Here is a 19,257-nt window from a genome sequence, read left to right as displayed (position 1 = left end):
ATCAGTAAGCGGGCCTCTCTGTGCTAAACCTGGTTCATTTCTGTGTTTGTCATTTCCTCTTACCTAACCGTCATTATTTGTGGGGGGCTTCTATCCAGCTTTGGGGTCCCCTTCTCTGGAGGCAAGAAAGGTCTTTGTTTTCCTCTACTAGGGGTAGCTAGATTCTCCGGCTGGCGCGTGTCATCTAGAATCAACGTAGGAATGATCCCCGGCTACTTCTAGTGTTGGCGTTAGGAGTAGATATATGGTCAACCCAGTTACCACTGCCCTATGAGCTGGATTTTTGTACTCTGCAGACTTCCACGTTCCTCTGAGACCCTCGTCATTGGGGTCATAACAAGCCGCGTGTGCAAGGTGTATGGAGCGGATTTGTCTGTGTACAAGGTGTGTGGAGCGGAGCCGCGTGTGTACGGAGCGGATGCTAGCTGTGTTGGATTGGAGCAGATATTGCTTCTCGCTCTGACACTGAGTAGCACAGGAGACAATGAGAGGTCTTTATAAGTGGCGTATCACAGCTGCAGCGACATGAGCAGTCAGCAGCGCAGCTGGATGACATCATTCATTCAGCGCCGCGGGAGTGGAAGCTGCCGGCTGCTGCGAGGGAGTGCGGTGAAAGGTGTGTATGTGTAGTGATGGAGAAGGCAATGATGGGGGTGGGGTAACCATGTGTGGCCATTATACTGTACCCAGCATCATGTGGGGCCATTATACTGTACACAGCATCGTGTGGGGCCATTATACTGTACAAAGCATCATGTGAGCCCATTATACTGTATGGACCATCACGTGGGGCCAGTATACTGTACACAGCATCATGTGGGGCCATTATACAGTATGGAGCATAATGCGGCCATTATACAGTAGGGAGCATCATGTTTGGCCATTATACAGTATGGAGCATCATATGGAGCCATTATACAAAAAGCAGCATCATGTGTGGCCATTATAAAGTATGGAGAATCATGTGTGGTCATTATACAGTATGGAGCATCATGTGTGGCCATTATACAGTATGCAGCATCATGTGGGACCATTATAATGTATAGAGCATCATGTGGGGCCAGTACACTGTACGCAGCATCATTTGGGGCCATTATACAGTATGGAGCATCATGTGTGGCCATTATACAGTATGGAGCATCATGTGTGGCCATTATGCAAAATGGAGCACCATGTGTGGCCATTATACAGTATGGAGCATAATGTGGGGCCATTATAGAGTATGAAGCATCATGTGTGGCCATTATACAGTATGGAGCACTGTGTGGCCATATTTTTTTTTGTTTGTAATTATTGTTTATGAAACATTGTGATCAGCAGTGCTAAATGGGTGTGGTTGGGGCGTGACTAGTTGTAAAATGGGTGTGGTCAGAGGCGTGACCTAAAATTCACTAACTTTGTCCCTCTTTCCCTTCCTCAAAAGTTGGGAGATATGGGACTAGCCTCCCTGGCACTCTTCCCTCTACCTCGCCTTCTAACTGTCACCTAGCTAACTACCTCACTTTCCTGCAGCTCCATACTTCCATGCTCCCCCACATCTATCACAATGAGCGTCTGCTCAGTGAGCAGCAGACTCCTTTCCATATTGTCTATAGATCTCAGCTGCTCATTTAGATCCAGCATCTGGGCTTCCAAATACACAACGTGCTCATATCTCGCACAGCAGTATGCACCCTCGACCGGCTGCTCAAAGATTGCATACATGTGGCAAGATGTACACTGGATAGCCTTGTCAATAATGGAGCTAATTTCCTAATGGGGATTGCACCAGGCAGAAATTTAAGTAAAAAGAAATAAAAAGTATTAATAAAATACAGACAGCAATTCAGTCATTCCCCCCTTGTAAACTGCCTGAATCCAAAGTCACTAAATCACAAGTTACACACTTACTACCGAGATCGCTTTTACACTCCGGTCACACTCAGCTCATTCACACTTACTAAGGAAGAAAATTTAAAGAGTTCCCCCCTCTCCTTTAGCAGCACTCCAACCTACAGCTCAATGCACTTCCAAAGAACTGGAAGCCCCAACCAGCTGCCACTTATAAACCCTTAATTATGAACCCCCACCCTTAATTAACCCCTTGTGAGGAGAGCTACACCTCAGGATTTAAGTGCAATGTAGTTAATAATAATAATAATAATAATAATAATAATAATTTTTGTTTATATAGCGCCAACATATTCCGCAGCATTTTACATTATAAAGGGGACTTGTACAGACAATAGACATTACAGCATAGCAATAAACACATAGATCAAAACAGATACCAAGAGGAGTGAGGGCCCTGTAAGCTTACAATCTATGAGGAAAAAGGGGAGACACGAGAGGTGGATGGTAACAATTGCTTTCGTTGTTTGGACCAGCCATAGAGTAAGAATCAGGTGTTCATGTAAAGCTGCATGTGGAACGCCCCGCCATGGCAGTGAGGTACTCAGGGGGGAATGTCACGGTGGCTTTGACCTGGTCCGTGGCCCTGGGCACCCAATTAAAGGGGAAGGTCTTTAAGGGAATTTGTAATGTCTATGTTCGTGACGCCACCTGTGATTTTCGGTCAGTGAGGACCGATGCTCCTTAAATGGGTCCTCTGAGGACCCATGTTGTTGCAGCAAGATAGTAACACTTCCCACAGGTGAAGTGGGGTCCCCAGGGCTCACAAGGTGTGTGGCAAAGATGGTGTATACCAGCGAATAAGTGGAAGACACAGAGTTTGCAGTCTTTTACCTGGTTTACTGATGGTAGCAATCCTCAGTCCAGGGTACCAAGTGTAGGGTAGCTGTAGTCCGGCTGGTTTGGAGGCATTGGAGAACCCTCTCCCAGGTGAGGTCCGTAAGCCTTTCCTACTTGCGCTGTTTGGTTGGTTAGGTCCCTGCCGCTTGAAGCTCAGTGCAAGTCCCCTCTCTCCTGTCCTAAGATAGATGTCTGTATAATAGGCAGTTCGAGCCTGTTTATAGGGACTCTATCATGCCCCGGGCTCTAAAGATACTGCTTCACCTCAGACTTGATGCAGGCAATTTACATACAGTCCTATGCCCTCCGGTTCTGCTAAGTGTCCTAGAGTCCCACTCAGGTATGGACTGGGGATGAAATTTAGCCCTGGCATTTGAAATCACACAGGCCCATGCGGTCCCCATCCACAAGCACCAGATGGGATATATTACCAATATTACCTTGAATGGAGGAAAGGAAGATTTACTACAAGGCCAATATTTCTAATGATACCCGTGGCCTGCAGGGGTAAGTGACAGAGTCAGCAACTTTGTGCTCCATCACAACTGTTAACAGTATGGGTGTCTTGAGAACACCGATTCTGTTAACATCATAGCAGACAATAGTAATAAATCACTTGGCACTCAAATGGTTTCTTTCAGATGAAAAAAGTGAACATCCCATTTATTTGTGCATCCAGTTCAAAGATTATTTAAACGTTTTCGGTCAAATCACAAGACCTTCATCAGAAATATCCTTAACAAAACTGAAATACAGACAAAAATCAAATACAGATTAGCGACAATCCTTCATAAGATGCACAAAAGAGAATAACGGATTCATGGTGTATGTGATGACGAATACATCCATCACGTGATGCAGAGAAAGTGAACAACCGTGGCGGTCAGAGTAAATCCAGGATGGTGTTCCGTGAGTCGTGAAGGTATCTGAATCAAAGGCTGACGCTGTGAACAATTGGTAAGGAAAAAACGGTTAGAGAAAGACAAAACATGGTGACAAATAGCTTGAGCCCTATAGAAGGACTCCTGATGTGGCCGTGGCCAATATGGCCTGAAGGATACTGGGTACAATAGTGATCCGGGTGCTGGAGTGCCGTGCTGTACACAAAGGTACCTAATAGCGACCTATAATAAAGACGTGATATATAGGTTAATACCGTGTCCATAAGTAGCACTGTAAAACATGTGTGAGCCCCGGATGCTTATAGAGAGCCAAAAAACAGGTATCTCTTACATCCCCTGATGCAACTATCATGGATACTGGAGAATGTGAACATAAAAGACCAAACTAGAACAAGTTCAGAAGAGGTAGAAAAAGGGCAGAAAAATCAAGAGAAATATGCCTATTTTTAACCACCGAGCCAGAGCCAGCTGTCCAGTCACTCTGTCATGTCCCACGACTTGAGAAATCATTTAATATTTGCATTGCTTGTGTTCAATCCCTCTTTCTAGGCAGAAGTTTGCCTTTCCCTGTATTTTGTCCCAACTCTCTCCCTGTAGTCCTGTGATGTATGTTTGTTCCCTCCCTCATTCTTCATTTTGTTATCATCCTTCCATCTGCATGCATCCTATTACATGTCCTCTGTTGAATATTCCTTTTTACCTGCTACTTTCATCATAATACAAGAATTTCAGTTAAAGCAATCCTCTTTTCCTGGAGTCTTCTTACATGAGATCGTGGCTGAGTTAAGCTATCTGATAAATCGGTATGAACGCGAGTACAGGTGAATACGGAAGCGCCTAAAAGTAGAGGTCTATCCAAGCACCACTGCGTTCTACATACCCATGAGTCAGAATAGTAAAAAGGAATATCCTGCCTTCAGAGACAGTAACTCAAGGTCTGTGCTGAACTTCAGTAAAAAGGACATTTCCCAGATACACAGTAACCCAGTTCCCAGCCAGACCCCAGCGTGCATAGAAGCACACACCGCAGATAAACAGTGAGAAGTATAACCCTCATCATCCACTCTTCCTGCCTGCAATCAAATCATGTCTGAAGCAAGGTATACAATTTCCCTACCAGCAGGGGTGGGATTCAAATTTTTAACAACAGGTCCTCTAAGTTGCGACGGCTGGACTTTTGGCCACGCCCATTTTCAATAACCCCGCCCATACTAATAAGCCACGCCCAGTGGCACGATTCATATTTTTGGAAGCAGTTTGTCTCCCTTAATGACAAGAATACGTTGTGACATACGGTATTAAAGTCATTCAAAGAAACAAACGACTAAAGCAAATGTACTGCACAGGACAATTGTCCGTGTACAAGGTGCTTTAGCTGATCAGTCCACAACATCCTTAGTTAAATTACTACAGTAGAAGTATGAAACAGTAAACTATGTAGTACTCACTTGAAAGCAAAAACAGTATTCAAGGATTCTAACCAAAGAAAAGTTTAATACTGCAATATAATATAAAAAAGTTTAATTTTCTTTTATAAAAGTATTTAAAAGTTTTATAATAAACAGTATACAATATAAACCTTACAACAAGGTAAATCGAACTTTACAGCCCACGGATCGCAATATTAACAATATTAACAAAAACAATGCCCTCTAAAGGGAACCTGCCACTCACTATAAGTCCTCTAATCTAGGTTATAGTACTCAATGGAGAATCCAGGGAGGTATCCCTTTGACTCAACTGAAGTGCTATCAGAATTACAGCAATGACCATATAGCTGTTGAATGATCATCATGCTGAATTTTGGGGGCTTTTCGCACTCTCTGGTCTGTGGCAGTATGGTGTTTCTTCCGTAACCAGGATTTGACATATTTAAGCGGCTCCCAATCCGTCACAGGTTTCCCAAGTATTTTCACAGTCATCAGATGCGATATATTAGATACAGTGAGTGCGCTTCTCTCATGTGTAGCTATATTGTTCATAATACTGAACCCTCGTTCTGCCTCTGCACTACTAACAGCGATGACTCGAACTATTTTTTTGGCCTGCTGAATGGAAGGCGGCATAGAGCGATTTGAAAGATATCGGTTATCAACAAAGTCACGGAAATCGTTTATTGGAATCTGATATTTGACTAGCTGACTTAATTGTTCCAATTTGTGTTCCGCTTCTCGCCACGGTGACAATGTAACATCAGCTGGCCACGATTCAGGCTCAAGCAAAGAGAATAGGGACAGTAAATGTTTGTAGTGGTCCGCATTGTGTTCACGTGTGTCACTGTCCATTAGTCGACTATTTGCAGTGGAAAACAAGCGGCTTTGCATATTGTCTATGACACACTGAATTAAGAGCGCTCTTGGAAGGGCAGTATTTTTCTCACTGGATTCAAAAGGAATACTTTTAAATGGCTCGGTTTGGATAATAGAACCAGCCTGTACCTCATACTTTCCGGGACAATCTTTTAAGTTTTGAAGTGCCCTAATGCACCTGCAGAGAAGTCGGTCAGCTTTCACTACAGATACCTCCCTTTCTTGTAAAGCAAGTGATAAAAGTGCTAGTTCATCTAGAATATCAATCATTAAAGCTAGATCTTTTAAAAAAGAAATGTTAGCCATCTTTTTTGCCATTCCGATGAGAGACTTAGAGCTGGAAAAATGCTGGTACAAAGCTGGATATGCTCTCCACACTGCTTTGGCAGCACGGACACTACATGCCAGCCACCGAGGTCCTAGAATTCGACCTATCTTAATAATCTCCAATTCTAAATCTGCTGCAATATTGTGGAGCTGAGAATATTGTTTGTTAGAAACATGGTAGATGCTGTAGATTTTTTCCAGAAACATTTTAAAGTGATTAACTTGAGAAACTGTTTTAACCCCTTTCTGTCATTAGACGTACTATTCCGTCCATGTGGGGTGGGCCCTACTTCCCAAGGACGGAATAGTACGTCATACGCGATCGGCCGCGCTCACGGGGGGAGCGCGGCCGATCGCGGCCGGGTGTCAGCTGCCGGCACATTAACCCCCGCGATGTGCCGGCGGTGCAGGGAAGCATCGCGCAGGGAGGGGGCCTGAGCCCTGCGCGATGAGCCCCCCGCGATGAGCCCCCCCCTGAGCCCCCCGCTGCAACGCGATGTGATCGCGTTGCTGCGAGGGTCTTACCTCCCTCCCTGCCTGCTCCAGACCCGGATCCAAGATGGCCGCGGATCCGGGTCCTGCAGGGAGGGAGGTGGCTTCACAGAAGCCTGCTCAGAGCAGGCACTGTGAAGCAGCCTGCACTTCTCGCAGATCGGTGATCTGTCAGAGTGCTATGCAAACTGACAGATCACCGATCTGTATTGTCCCCCCCTGGGGCAAAGTAAAAAAGTTAAAAAAAATTTTTCCAAATGTGTAAAAAAAAAAAAAATATATATACCAAAATAATGAAAAAAAAATAAAATATTATTCCCATAAATACATTTCTTTATCTAAATAAAATAAAAAAAACAATAAAAGTACACATATTTAGTATCGCCGCGTCCGTAACGACCCGACCTATAAAACTGGCCCACTAGTTAACCCCTTCAGTAAACACCGTAAGAAAAAAAAAAAAAACGAGGCAAAAAACAACGCTTTATTATCATACCGCCGAACAAAAAGTGGAATAACACGCGATCAAAAAGACTGATATAAATAACCATGGTACCGCTGAAAACGTCATCTTGTCCCGCAAAAAACGAGCCGCCATACAGCATCATCAGCAAAAAAATAAAAAAGTTATAGTCCTGAGAATAAAGCGATACCAAAATAATTATTTTTTCTATAAAATAGTTTTTATCGTATAAAAGCGCCAAAACATAAAAAAAATGATATAAATGAGATATCGCTGTAATCGTACTGACCCGACGAATAAAACTGCTTTATCAATTTTACCAAACGCGGAACGGTATAAACGCCTCCCCAAAAAGAAATTCATGAATAGCTGGTTTTTGATCACTCTGCCTCACAAAAATCGGAATAAAAAGCGATCAAAAAATGTCACGTGTCCGAAAATGTTACCAATAAAAACGTCAACGCATCCCGCAAAAAACAAGATCTCACATGACTCTGTGGACTCAAATATGGAAAAATTACAGCTCTCAAAATGTGGTAACGCAAAAAATATTTTTTGCAATGAAAAGCGTCTTTCAGTGTGTGACGGCTGCCAATCATAAAAATCCGCTAAAAAACCCGCTATAAAAGTAAATCAAACCCCCCTTCATCACCCCCTTAGTTAGGGAAAAATAAAAAAATTAAAAAATGTATTTATTTCCATTTTCCCATTAGGGTTAGGGCTAGAGTTAGGACTAGAGTTAGGGCTAGGGTTATTGCTAGGGTTAGGGCTAGGGTTGGGGCTACAGTTAGGGTTGGGGCTAAAGATAGGGTTAGGGTTTGGATTACATTTACGGTTGGGAATAGGGTTGGGTGTGTCTGGGTTAGAGGAGTGGTTAGGGTTACTGTTGGGATTAGGGTAAGGGGTGTGTTTGGATTAGGGTTTCAGTTATAATTGGGGGGTTTCCACTGTTTGGGCACATCAGGGGCTTTCCAAACGGGATATGGCATCCGATCTGAATTCCAGCCAATTCTGCGTTGAAAAAGGAAAACAGTGCTCCTTCCCTTCCGAGCTCTCCCGTGTGCCCAAACAGGGGTTTACCCCAACATATGGGGTATCAGCGTACTCAGGACAAATTGGACATCATCTTTTGGGGTCCAATTTCTCCTGCTACCCTTGGGAAAATACAAAACTGGGGGCCAAAAAATAAGTTTTGTGGGAAAAAAAGGATTTTTTATTTTCACGGCTCTGCGTTGTAAACTGTAGTGAAACACTTGGGGGTTCAAAGTTCTCACAACACATCTAGATAAGTTCCTTGGGGGGTCTAATTTCCGATATGGGGTCACTTGTGGGGGGTTTGTACTGTTTGCGTACATCAGGGGCTCTGCAAATGCAACGTGACGCCTGCAGACCAATCCATTTAAGTCTGCATTCCAAATGGCGCTCCTTCCCTTCCGAGCTCTGTCATGCGCCCAAACAGTGGTTCCCCCCCACATATCGGGTATCAGCATACTCAGGACAAATTGGACAACAAATTTTGGGGTCCAATTCATCCTGTTACCCTTGTGAAAATACAAAACTGGGGGCTAAAAAATCATTTTTGTGAAAAAAAAAAAAGAATTTATTTTCACGGCTCTGCGTTATAAACTGTAGTGAAACACTTGGGGGTTCAAAGTTCTCACAACACATCTAGATAAGTTCCTTGGGGGGTCTAGTTTCCAATATGGGGTCACTTGTGGGGGGTTTGTACTGTTTGGGTACATCAGGGGCTCTGCAAATGCAACGTGACGCCTGCAGACCAATCCATTGAAGTCTGCATTCCAAATGGCGCTCCTTCCCTTCCGAGCTCTGTCATGCGCCCAAACAGTGGTTCCCCCCCACATATCGGGTATCAGCATACTCAGGACAAATTGGACAACAAATTTTGGGGTCCAATTTATCCTGTTACCCTTGTGAAAATACAAAACTCGGGGCTAAAAAATCATTTTTGTGAAAAAAAAAAAGAATTTATTTTCACGGCTCTGCGTTATAAACTGTAGTGAAACACTTGGGGGTTCAAAGCTCTCAAAACACATCTAGATAAGTTCCTTAGGGGGTCTACTTTCCAAAATGGTGTCACTTGTGGGGGTTTTTAATGTTTAGGCACATCAGGGGCTCTGCAAACGCAACATGGCATCCCATCTTAATTCCAGTCAATTTTGCATTGAAAAGTAAAATAGCGCTCCTTCCCTTCCGAGCTCTGCTATGCGCCCAAACAGTGGTTTACCCCCACATATGGGGTATCGTCGTACTCAGGACAAATTGCACAACAACTTTTGTGCTCTAATTTCTTCTCTTACCCTTGGGGAAATAAAAAATTGGGGGCGAAAAGATCATTTTTGTGAAAAAATATGATTTTTTATTTTTATGGCTCTGCATTATAAACTTCTGTGAAGCACTTGTTGGGTCAAAGTGCTCACCACATATCTCGATAAGTTCCTTAGGGGGTCTACTTTCCAAAATGGTGTCACTTGTGGGGGGTTTCAATGATTAGGCACATCAGGAGCTCTCCAAACGCAACATGACGTCCCATCTCAATTCCAGTCAATTTTGCATTGAAAAGTCAAATGGCGCTCCTTCCCTTCCGAGCTCTGCCCTGCGCCCAAACAATGGTTTACACCCACATATGGGGTATCAGCGTACTCAGGACAAATTGCACAACAATTTTTGGGGTCCAATTTCTTCTCTTACCCTTGGGAAAATAAAAAAATTGGGGGCGAAAAGATCATTTTTGTGAAAAAATATGATTTTTTATTTTTACCGCTCTGCATTATAAACTTCTGTGAAGCACTTGTTGGGTCAAAGTGCTCACCACACATCTAGATAAGTTCCTTAGGGGGTCTACTTTCCAAAATGGTGTCACTTGTGGGGGGTTTCAATGTTTAGGCACATCAGGGGCTCTCCAAATGCAACATGGCGTCCCATCTCAATTCCAGTCAATTTTGCATTGAAAAGTCAAATGGCGCTCCTTTCCTTCCGAGCTCTGCCATGCGCCCAAACAGTGGATTACCCCCACATATGGGGTATCAGCATACTCAGGACAAATTGTACAACAAATTTTGGGGTCTATTTTCTCCTGTTACCCTTGGTAAAATAAAACAAATTGGATCTGAAATAAATTTTGTGTGAAAAAAAGTTAAATGTTCATTTTTATTTAAACATTCCAAAAATTTCTGTGAAACACCTGAAGGGTTAATAAACTTCTTGAAAGTGGTTTTGAGTACCTTGAGGGGTGCAGTTTTTAGAATGGTGTCACACTTGGGTATTTTCTATCATATAGACCCCTCAAAATGACTTCAAATGAGATGTGGTCCCTAAAAAAAAAATGGTGTTGTAAAAATGAGAAATTGCTGGTCAACTTTTAACCCTTATAACTCCGTCAGAAAAAAAAATTTTGGTTCCAAAATTGTGCTGATGTAAAGTAGACATGTGGGAAATGTTACTTATTAAGTATTTTGCGTGACATATGTCTGTGATTTAAGGGCATAAAAATTAAAAGTTGGAAAATTGCGAAATTTTCAAAATTTTCGCCAAATATTCATTTTTTTCACAAATAAACGCAACTTATATCGAAGAAATTTTACCACTATCATGAAGTACAATATGTCACGAGAAAACAATGTCAGAATCGCCAAGATCCGTTGAAGCGTTCCAGAGTTATAACCTCATAAAGGGACAGTGGTCAGAATTGTAAAAATTGGCCCGGTCATTAACGTGCAAACCACCCTTGGGGGTGAAGGGGTTAACAGCATCATCAAGTGCAAGCTGTATTCTGTGGCTTAAGCAGTGCCATATGACTACATTTGGGAATGCTTTTTGAATTTTGGAAGCCACACCAGACTTACTCCCCAACATGGCACTAGCCCCATCAGAGCAAAATCCAATTAAATTTTCTTGCATATACTGCTGGTCAAAGCCATTCTCCTTCAAGCAGGCAAACAGGGCATTGGTTATTGAGTCAGCACTAGTACATTCAAGCTCCTTTAAATCTACAAAGATGTTAACAGGCTCTGGAGCATCAGGAAGCTCACAACGGATGTAGATCACAAGCACACTTTTCTGTGACACAGTTGATGATTCATCAGTTACAATGGAAAATTTAGACCTGAAACTAATTATTTTCGAAAACAAAGACTTCCTCATTTCGGAGGATATATGCTGGATTATTGTTATAGCAGTCTTCCTAGAATGAAGGCCTACTCCAAGGTCCACACCAATGGTTTGCAACAGTTCAACGTGCCCTTGTATGTCAGACATAGGCCGATTATGCAGCGCTAGGCTATAAACAACATGAAAAACATTTACAGTGGAAGCCAATGCTTTCTCATGGACCCGGTCAAGTGCCTTTACTAGTGCATCATTTTTAGCGACATTAACAATTTCCTCTGCTTTATTATGAGCTTTGGACATTGCATGTTCTCTAATTTTTTTGCGAAAAGAGGATTGCTGGTTTTTTTTCAGGGTTCCACATGGCTTCACTGAAAAAGTCTTCCACTCCTCAGAAAGATGACATGATTTGGCCCTTTCAGCTCCTAATGAGCTTCCAACTTTACTGCACACAGTACACCCCAGTTTTCCATCCTTTAGTTTGACCCATGGATGCAAGTTTGTGAAGTAGTCAATTTGTTTTTGTGACCAACATGGAACACTAAGCGGCTGGGTCTCTAATGAAGCATCAGAAACTGAACTCTGACCATCCACGATGCTGCTATCATGTATAGCTGAAGCAGTGTCATCATCAGAATGATCACATAGAACGTCAGCAACACCATGTACATCACTGCTAATCTCACTTATGACATCCGATTCAGCTACTACATTTCCCATGTTCCTTTTAACATTATCATCTTGTACATCACTGTCCAGTTCATGTAAAGCGTTGGCACCACATGAATCAGTGTTCTGGCCAATGTTAACATTGGTACCATGAACAATATTGCCACAAGTTTCAGATGCTTTATTGGCATTTGAAGTACTAGCACCAATGTTCACTTCCTCAATTCTTCCCTTCTTGTTTCCAGTGTGGAAAAAAGACAAAAGTGTAGATTGTCTCTTCATTTTGTGTGTAAATGATTCAAAAGGTTTGGTCAAACCTTGAGGCGTCTTCTATAAAGTCAATGTGGCGTCCACTGTGTTTGGAGCCAGTAGCTTTACAGTTGGTCACTAAAAATAAACAACATTCTGGGATGTATCAAGACAACTATTGAATCTAGATCAGGGGAGGTGATTATCCCGCTATGCTTTGCCCTGGTCAGACCTCACCTGTATACTGTGTACAGTTCTGGGAGCCTCAATTTCAGAAATACATCAATATACTGGAGCAAGTCCAGAGAAGAGCAACCAAGATGGTAGAAGGTCTGCAAACCACGTCCTATGAGGAGCGGCTACAAGAACTAGGAATGTTTAGTTTGTAAAAGAGAATGAGAGGAGACTTAATAGCGGTCTACAGATATCTGACAGGTAGTCACAGTGCAGAGGGATCAGTCCTATTCTCATTAGCACAAGGAAGTACAAGAAGCAATAGGATGACACTAACAGGAAGGAGATACAGATTAGACATTAGGAGACACTTTCTGACAGTGGGGGTAGTTAGAGAGTGGAACAGGCTGCCATGAGAGGTGGTGAGCTCTCCATCAATGGGAGTCGTCAAGCGGAAGCTGGATAAACATATAGTTGGGATGATTTAGGGCAGGCGCTCACGGACGATTTTGCTGCGATTATACGGTGCGTATAATCGCAGCAAAGCAGCTGTCAAACCTGCCCTGCGAGCAGGTCTGAGAGTGCTGGAGCGCATACCTGCGCTCCTGTTACAGAGCCCGCCCCGACCGCAGGTGTCCTAAACGGGACTCAGAGAGGCAGCGCGATGCTGCCTCTTTGAGTCCCGTTCAGGACACTTGCGGTCGACTCCGGGCTTTGAACAGGAGCGCAGGTATGCGCTCCCTCCAGCGCTCTCAGACCCGCTCGCAGGGCAGGTTTGACAGCCGCTTTGCTGCGATTATACGCACCGTATAATCGCAGCAAAATCGTCCGTGTGCGCCTGCCCTTAGGTAAACCTGCATTCGCAGGGGGTTGGACCCGATGGCCCTTGAGGTCCCTTCCAACTCTACAATTTTATAATTCTAAGAATGCTAGCACCAAAGAACAGGGCGCTGATACTGTATATGGGAGAGGGGTGTTATACGGGTTGTGTACTACAGCTCTGCATTTCTCTATACATTATTCAAGGACCAAACAAACCTTGAGGAGTCTTCCATGATGTCAACGTGGCATCCACTGTGTTTCTAGCCAGCAGCTTCAGCTGGTAGCTAAAAATAAGAGAGAAAGTGTTAGGGGCACTGTGATGTCTATATGAACACGATCGTGTCATATACACATCAGCTTCTCCCTCCTATATAGTCCATGACTGGCTGCCACATCCAACAGGGCCCAGGGAAGGCTAGAGGGCTGCAGGGCAAAGGAGGAGGCTAGTGGGGACTGGGTGCTGCAGGGCCCAGGAGGGAGGCTACAGAGTCCAGCGGGAGGCTAGTGGGACTGGGGGCTGCAGGGCCCAGGGGGGAGGCTACAGAGTCCAGCGGGAGGCTAGTGGGACTGGGGGCTGCAGGGCCCAGGGGGAGGCTAGTGGGGACTTGGGGCTGCAGGGCCCAGGGGGAGGCTAGAGGGCTGCAGGGCCCAGGGGGAGGCTGGTGGGGACTTGGGGCTGCAGGGCCCAGGGGGAGGCTACAGGGCTGCAGGGCCCAGGGGGAGGCTAGTGGGGACTTGGGGCTGCAGGGCCCAGGGGGAGGCTAGAGGGCTGCAGGGCCCAGGGGGAGGCTGGTGGGGACTTGGGGCTGCAGGGCCCAGGGGGAGGCTACAGGGCTGCAGGGCCCAGGGGGAGGCTAGTGGGGACTTGGAGCTGCAGGGCCCAGGGGGAAGGCTACTGGGGGCTGCAGAGTCCAGCGAAAGGCTAGTGGGACTGGGGGCTGCAGGGCCCAGAGGGGAGGCTGGTGGGGACTGGGGGCTGCAAGGTCCAGGGGGAGACTCGTGGGACTGGGGGCTGCAGGGCCCAGAGTGGAGTCTAGTGGGGACTGGAGGTTGCATGGTCCAGGTGGAGGCTCGGGAGGTATTGGGGGGCTCCAGGGTCCAGGGGGAGGCAGCGGCTAGTGGGGGCTGCAGGGCCCAGGGGGGAGGCTAGTGGGGGCTGCAGGGCCCCGAGGGGAGACTGGTGGGGGCTGGGGGCCCCGAGGGGAGACTGGTGGGGGCTGGGGGCTGCAGGGCCCAGAGGGGAGGCTAGTGGGGACTGGAGGTTGCATGGTCCAGGGGAGGCTAGTGGGGACTGGGGGGCTGCAGGGTCCAGGGGGGAGGCTAGTGGGGGCTGGCAGTCCCACTCCCCACTGTCCTCCCACTGAACCCTGTTGGATGCAGCCCCCACTCGCCTTCCCTCATCAGCCACACACTGCCAGGCGCAGCCACCTGAAGCCTCATCTGCTCATGAGACTTGCAGAGACTCAGAGAGACTGGCCGCAGTGCACTCTCGTAACTTTCAGTAACTCTGCCTGCCTGACAGCCCGCTGCCTCCCCCTCCTCCTCAGCCTACTTTACCCGCCGACACGTGACCTGGCACACTGCACGCTGCTCTGCTCTGCTCAGAATGAATGAGGAAATGCGAGCACGAGCAGCGTGACGTCAGGAGTCGGACCATGATGCACCCGGCCGGACTCAACTTAAAGGTACAGCGCCCATTTTCATCCACCCGATGCATTAACAACACTGTAGGTGTATCTTTAAATCACCACAGTGTTGTTATGCATCGGGCGTTCGGCAGAAGCAAACACAGAACAAAATGTCCAGGGGGGGCCCGATGACCGGGGGCGTGGTAACCATTTTCAATTACCGGAACGCTGGCAGATAGAAATTTTAGTAAACGGCTGCCCCGTACCGGGTCGTACCGGCTGAATCCCACCCCTGCCTACCAGACTTACAAACACAGGAAAGAGACCCAGATCCCCATCCACCAGCTAGTGAAAGAGGAAAACGTACAGTCAAACCTACATGGAAAGTCATGGAGAATTTAGAGACTGAAAAATGTGTTGTATATAGTGATGTGTCTTCACTATGGGAGTGGGCAGCACGGTGGCGCAGTGGTTAGCACAGCAGCCTTGCAGCGCTGGAGTCCTGGGTTCTAATCCCACCTTGGACAACATCTGCAAAGAGTTTGTATGTTCTCTCCGTGTTTGCGTGGGTTTCCTCCGGGCACTCCGGTTTCCTCCCACATTCCAAAGACATACTGATAGGGAATTTAGATTGTGAGCCCCATCGGGGACAGCGATGATAATGTGTACAAACTGTAAAGCGCTGCGTAATATGTTAGCGCTATATAAAAATAAAGATTATTATTATATTATTATTATTAAAGTGCTGAGTCACATAGACACTGTATCAAGGCCTGCTTCTCACGAGTTACCACTTGAGGGAGCCCTAGAACAATTATGCACAGCATACCAAATGTATATGGAAAAGACTGACCAATACATTATTCTCCTGAAGAAACTGAATCTGCCAGAGACTTTAAAAGAATTGCAAAGTTTCCAGCAGCTTAATTCTGAAAGAGACTACACCGTACGCGACATTAAGACAAAGATAGAGGCTAAAATTGCACGGACACCAGATGCATCATCTCGCTCATCCAAATCGTCTAAGCACTCAAAACGCTCATCTAGGTCAAGTTCATCAAAATATTCCACTCTCAGCCAGCAGCTTATAAGGGCACGTGCTAAGGCAGAAACGTCTAAGATACAAGCAGCCTTTGCGCAAAAGAGAGCAGAAATGGATGCAGCCACAGCACAAAAGAGAGCAGAAATGGATGCGGATGCAGCACGCAAGGAAGCTCTGGAGAAGGAATGTGAGCACGCAACAGCCATGGCGGAGTTAAGGATCCTGGAGCGAGCTATCAGTGGGAGTCAAAGAGACAGCATCAGTTTGTGTGAAGTGGAGGCGGAGGACCCTATTGAACGCACAAGAGACTACGTGCTAAGCCAAAATGGCGAACCGCAGATCATCACTAACACTCCTGATGGCGTTCATGCTTCTCCAGGACACCAGGATGCCGATCCACTTACAGAACCCTACACTCAAGGTCAGTACAATGCTCCCAAACTTGAACTTCCTTCGTATTCCAGTATGCGCCAAGACCATGCATCTCATCAAACTCCACAGGCTATTATCTACACGCAACCCAATATACCGGCAGGTCATTATACTCTCGACAACCGCACAGTGCCAGCTCCGCATGTAGCAGAGACTATACCCACCAAACCGGTTGCTGGACTAAATGCATATGCCACTCCATACTTACCCACGTTTCAAGGCCAAGACGTCTCCACTCCTATGTACAACACCGCTCAGCCCACATTCGTGCATCCTAAGTCAGAAAGAACAGACATGTCCGACTTCTCAAGGTACATGATTCGCCGCAAACTTACTAAAACCGGTCTCACAAGGTTTGACGACCAACCTGAAAATTACAGAGGTTGGAAAAATGCCTTTAGAACCGTAACTAGTGACCTTGGCATCACTGCTGCCGAAGAGCTGGACCTGCTAATCAGATGGCTAGGACCACAATCCACAGAGCGTGTCAAGAGACTCAGGTCTGTACATACCAGTAATCCAATGGCTGGTCTCATGGCTGCATGGGAAAGACTAGAGAAAAACTTTGGCAGTCCAGAAGCCATAGAGGATGCACTGTTCAAGCGTCTACAGAGTTTTCCAAAGATATCAAGCAAGGACAGTTCAAAGTTCCTAGAGCTCAGTGACTTGCTGTTAGAGCTCCAGCTGGCCAAGGCAGACACCCACCTACCTGGCCTCAGCTACCTGGACACTGCTCGTGGAGTAAATCCCATTATCTCCAAGCTACCGTACAACGTGCAAGAAAAGTGGACTACACTAGGGTCAAAATACAAGAAAGACCATCAAGTGTCATTTCCTCCATTCTCCTACTTCTGTGAGTTTATAAAAGATGTGGCAGAGCGCAAGAACGACCCAAGCTTTTCCTACCAAGAATCCAGTGGCCCAGCTTCACCTCCTTCTAAATACGTGAGCGCACGCTCGAATGACAGAAACCGCAGGGGTCCAGTGTCAGTGAAGAAGACGGATATTCTTGCCTTACCAACATCAGCCCCAGGCAAGAGTAACAAGGGTGAAAAGATAGAGAACCCAAATCGTGAGTGTCCCATCCACAAGAAGCCACATCCCTTAAAAAAGTGCATCGGCTTCAGGAAGAAACCGCTCCTAGAACGCAAGGAGCTTCTAAAGAAGTTCGGGGTATGCTACAGATGTTGTGCTTCTACTGAACACCTTGCTAAAGACTGCAAAACTACAATTAAGTGCATGGAGTGTGACAGTGAGGACCACGTACAAGCACTCCACCCATTCCGTCCCGACGCTACACTTACTCCTTCCCCCACCACGAGCCATGGCGGGGAGGTCGCAGCTCAAACTGCAAGCCATACCACAATATCTTCTTCATGCACAGAAGTCTGCGGAGAAGACCTCTGGGACAAGTCCTGTGCGAAGATTTGCCTGGTGAACGTATATCCCAACGGTCACCCAGAGAAAGCCGTAAAGGTGTACGTCCTTCTGGATGATCAGAGCAACCGATCACTTGCAAGGTCAGAACTCTTTGATATGTTTAACTTAAAGGGAAATGCTTACCCTTACACCTTAGGTACCTGCAGTGGTGTTACAGAGGTTTATGGGAGAAGGGCCAGTGGTCTTACAGCGACATCTCTCGAGAACACCGTCGAGATACCGTTACCTACACTGGTCGAGTGCAACCAGATTCCATCCAATCGAGAAGAGATCCCAACGCCAGAGGCTGCTCTTCATCACCAACATCTCAAGGGGATAGCAAACAAGATACCAGCCCTCAACAACAATGCAGATATCCTGATTCTGCTTGGCAGAGACATTCTCCGGCTGCACAAGGTGCGTCAGCAAATTAATGGACCACACGATGCACCATTTGCCCAACGCTTAGATCTAGGCTGGGTAATCATAGGCAGTGTTTGCATACATAAGATGAAGAGACCTAACAACATCTCCTCTTACAAAACACACATCTTGTCAAATGGTCGCAGCACTCATTTCCAACCATGCCCACATCACTACTGGGTGAAAGAGAAAGTGAGCAACACCAAGTGGCAACAGGAATCCTTCAACAACATGAACACGCACCAGCCCTGGGATGAAAACCTCGGGTCATCAGTGTTCGACTCTACAAGTAGCGACAACAAGTTGGCACCCACAAGGGAAGATAAAGAATTCATAAAGGTTATGGATAAAGAATTTGTTCAAGACGACTCCAACAGTTGGGTAGCTCCTTTACCCTTTCGTTTCCCAAGAGTGAGGTTGCCGAACAACCTGCAGCAAGCAACTGCAAGGTTCTCATCCTTAAAGCGTACCCTAAAGAGGAAACCAGAGATGGAGAAGCATTTCATTGACTTTATGCAGAACATCTTTGACAGAAATCATGCTGAACCTGCGCCACCACTGAGGGAGGGAGAAGAATGTTGGTATCTTCCATCCTTTGGTGTCTATCACCCTCGCAAGCCTAATCAGATCAGAGTGGTGTTTGACTCCAGTGCTCAGTTTGAAGGCCTCTCTCTCAATAACCTGCTCCTAACTGGGCCCAACCTGAACAACAGCCTCCTTGGAGTATTGATCCGCTTCAGACAAGAACCTGTTGCCATAAAGGCCGACATTCAGCAGATGTTTCATTGCTTCATTGTAAAAGAAGACAACAGAAACTATCTTAGGTTCCTATGGCACAAAGACAACAATGTCAACAATCAGGTCATAGACTACTGGATGAAGGTCCATGTCTTCGGCAACAGTCCCTCACCTGCTGTGGCGACCTATGGACTGAGACGGACAGCCCAGGAAGGTGAGAGAGAGTATGGTTCCGATGCTCAGCAATTTGTAGAGAAGAACTTCTACGTGGACGATGGGCTCAAGTCCTTGCCCACAAGCGAAGATGCAATTG

General features: G+C 46.0%; 1 long non-coding RNA gene across 1 annotated transcript; it reads right to left on the bottom strand.

Annotated features, from left to right (window-relative positions):
* Positions 1 to 3,367: 3,367 nt before the first annotated feature.
* LOC143804557 (uncharacterized) lies at positions 3,368 to 14,865 on the bottom strand. The gene is made up of 4 exons (XR_013221060.1): positions 14,820 to 14,865; positions 13,479 to 13,546; positions 3,792 to 3,854; positions 3,368 to 3,674 (listed from the first exon to the last, which is right to left on the bottom strand). It is a non-coding gene; the product is annotated as an uncharacterized LOC143804557 (long non-coding RNA).
* Between the last annotated feature and the right edge of the window lie 4,392 nt (positions 14,866 to 19,257).

Source organism: Ranitomeya variabilis, chromosome 1 (assembly GCF_051348905.1).
Source record: "Ranitomeya variabilis isolate aRanVar5 chromosome 1, aRanVar5.hap1, whole genome shotgun sequence".
Taxonomy (NCBI): domain Eukaryota; kingdom Metazoa; phylum Chordata; class Amphibia; order Anura; family Dendrobatidae; genus Ranitomeya; species Ranitomeya variabilis.
The sequence above is the reverse complement of the archived record's forward strand: the minus strand, read 5'-3'. Positions and strand labels throughout refer to the sequence as shown.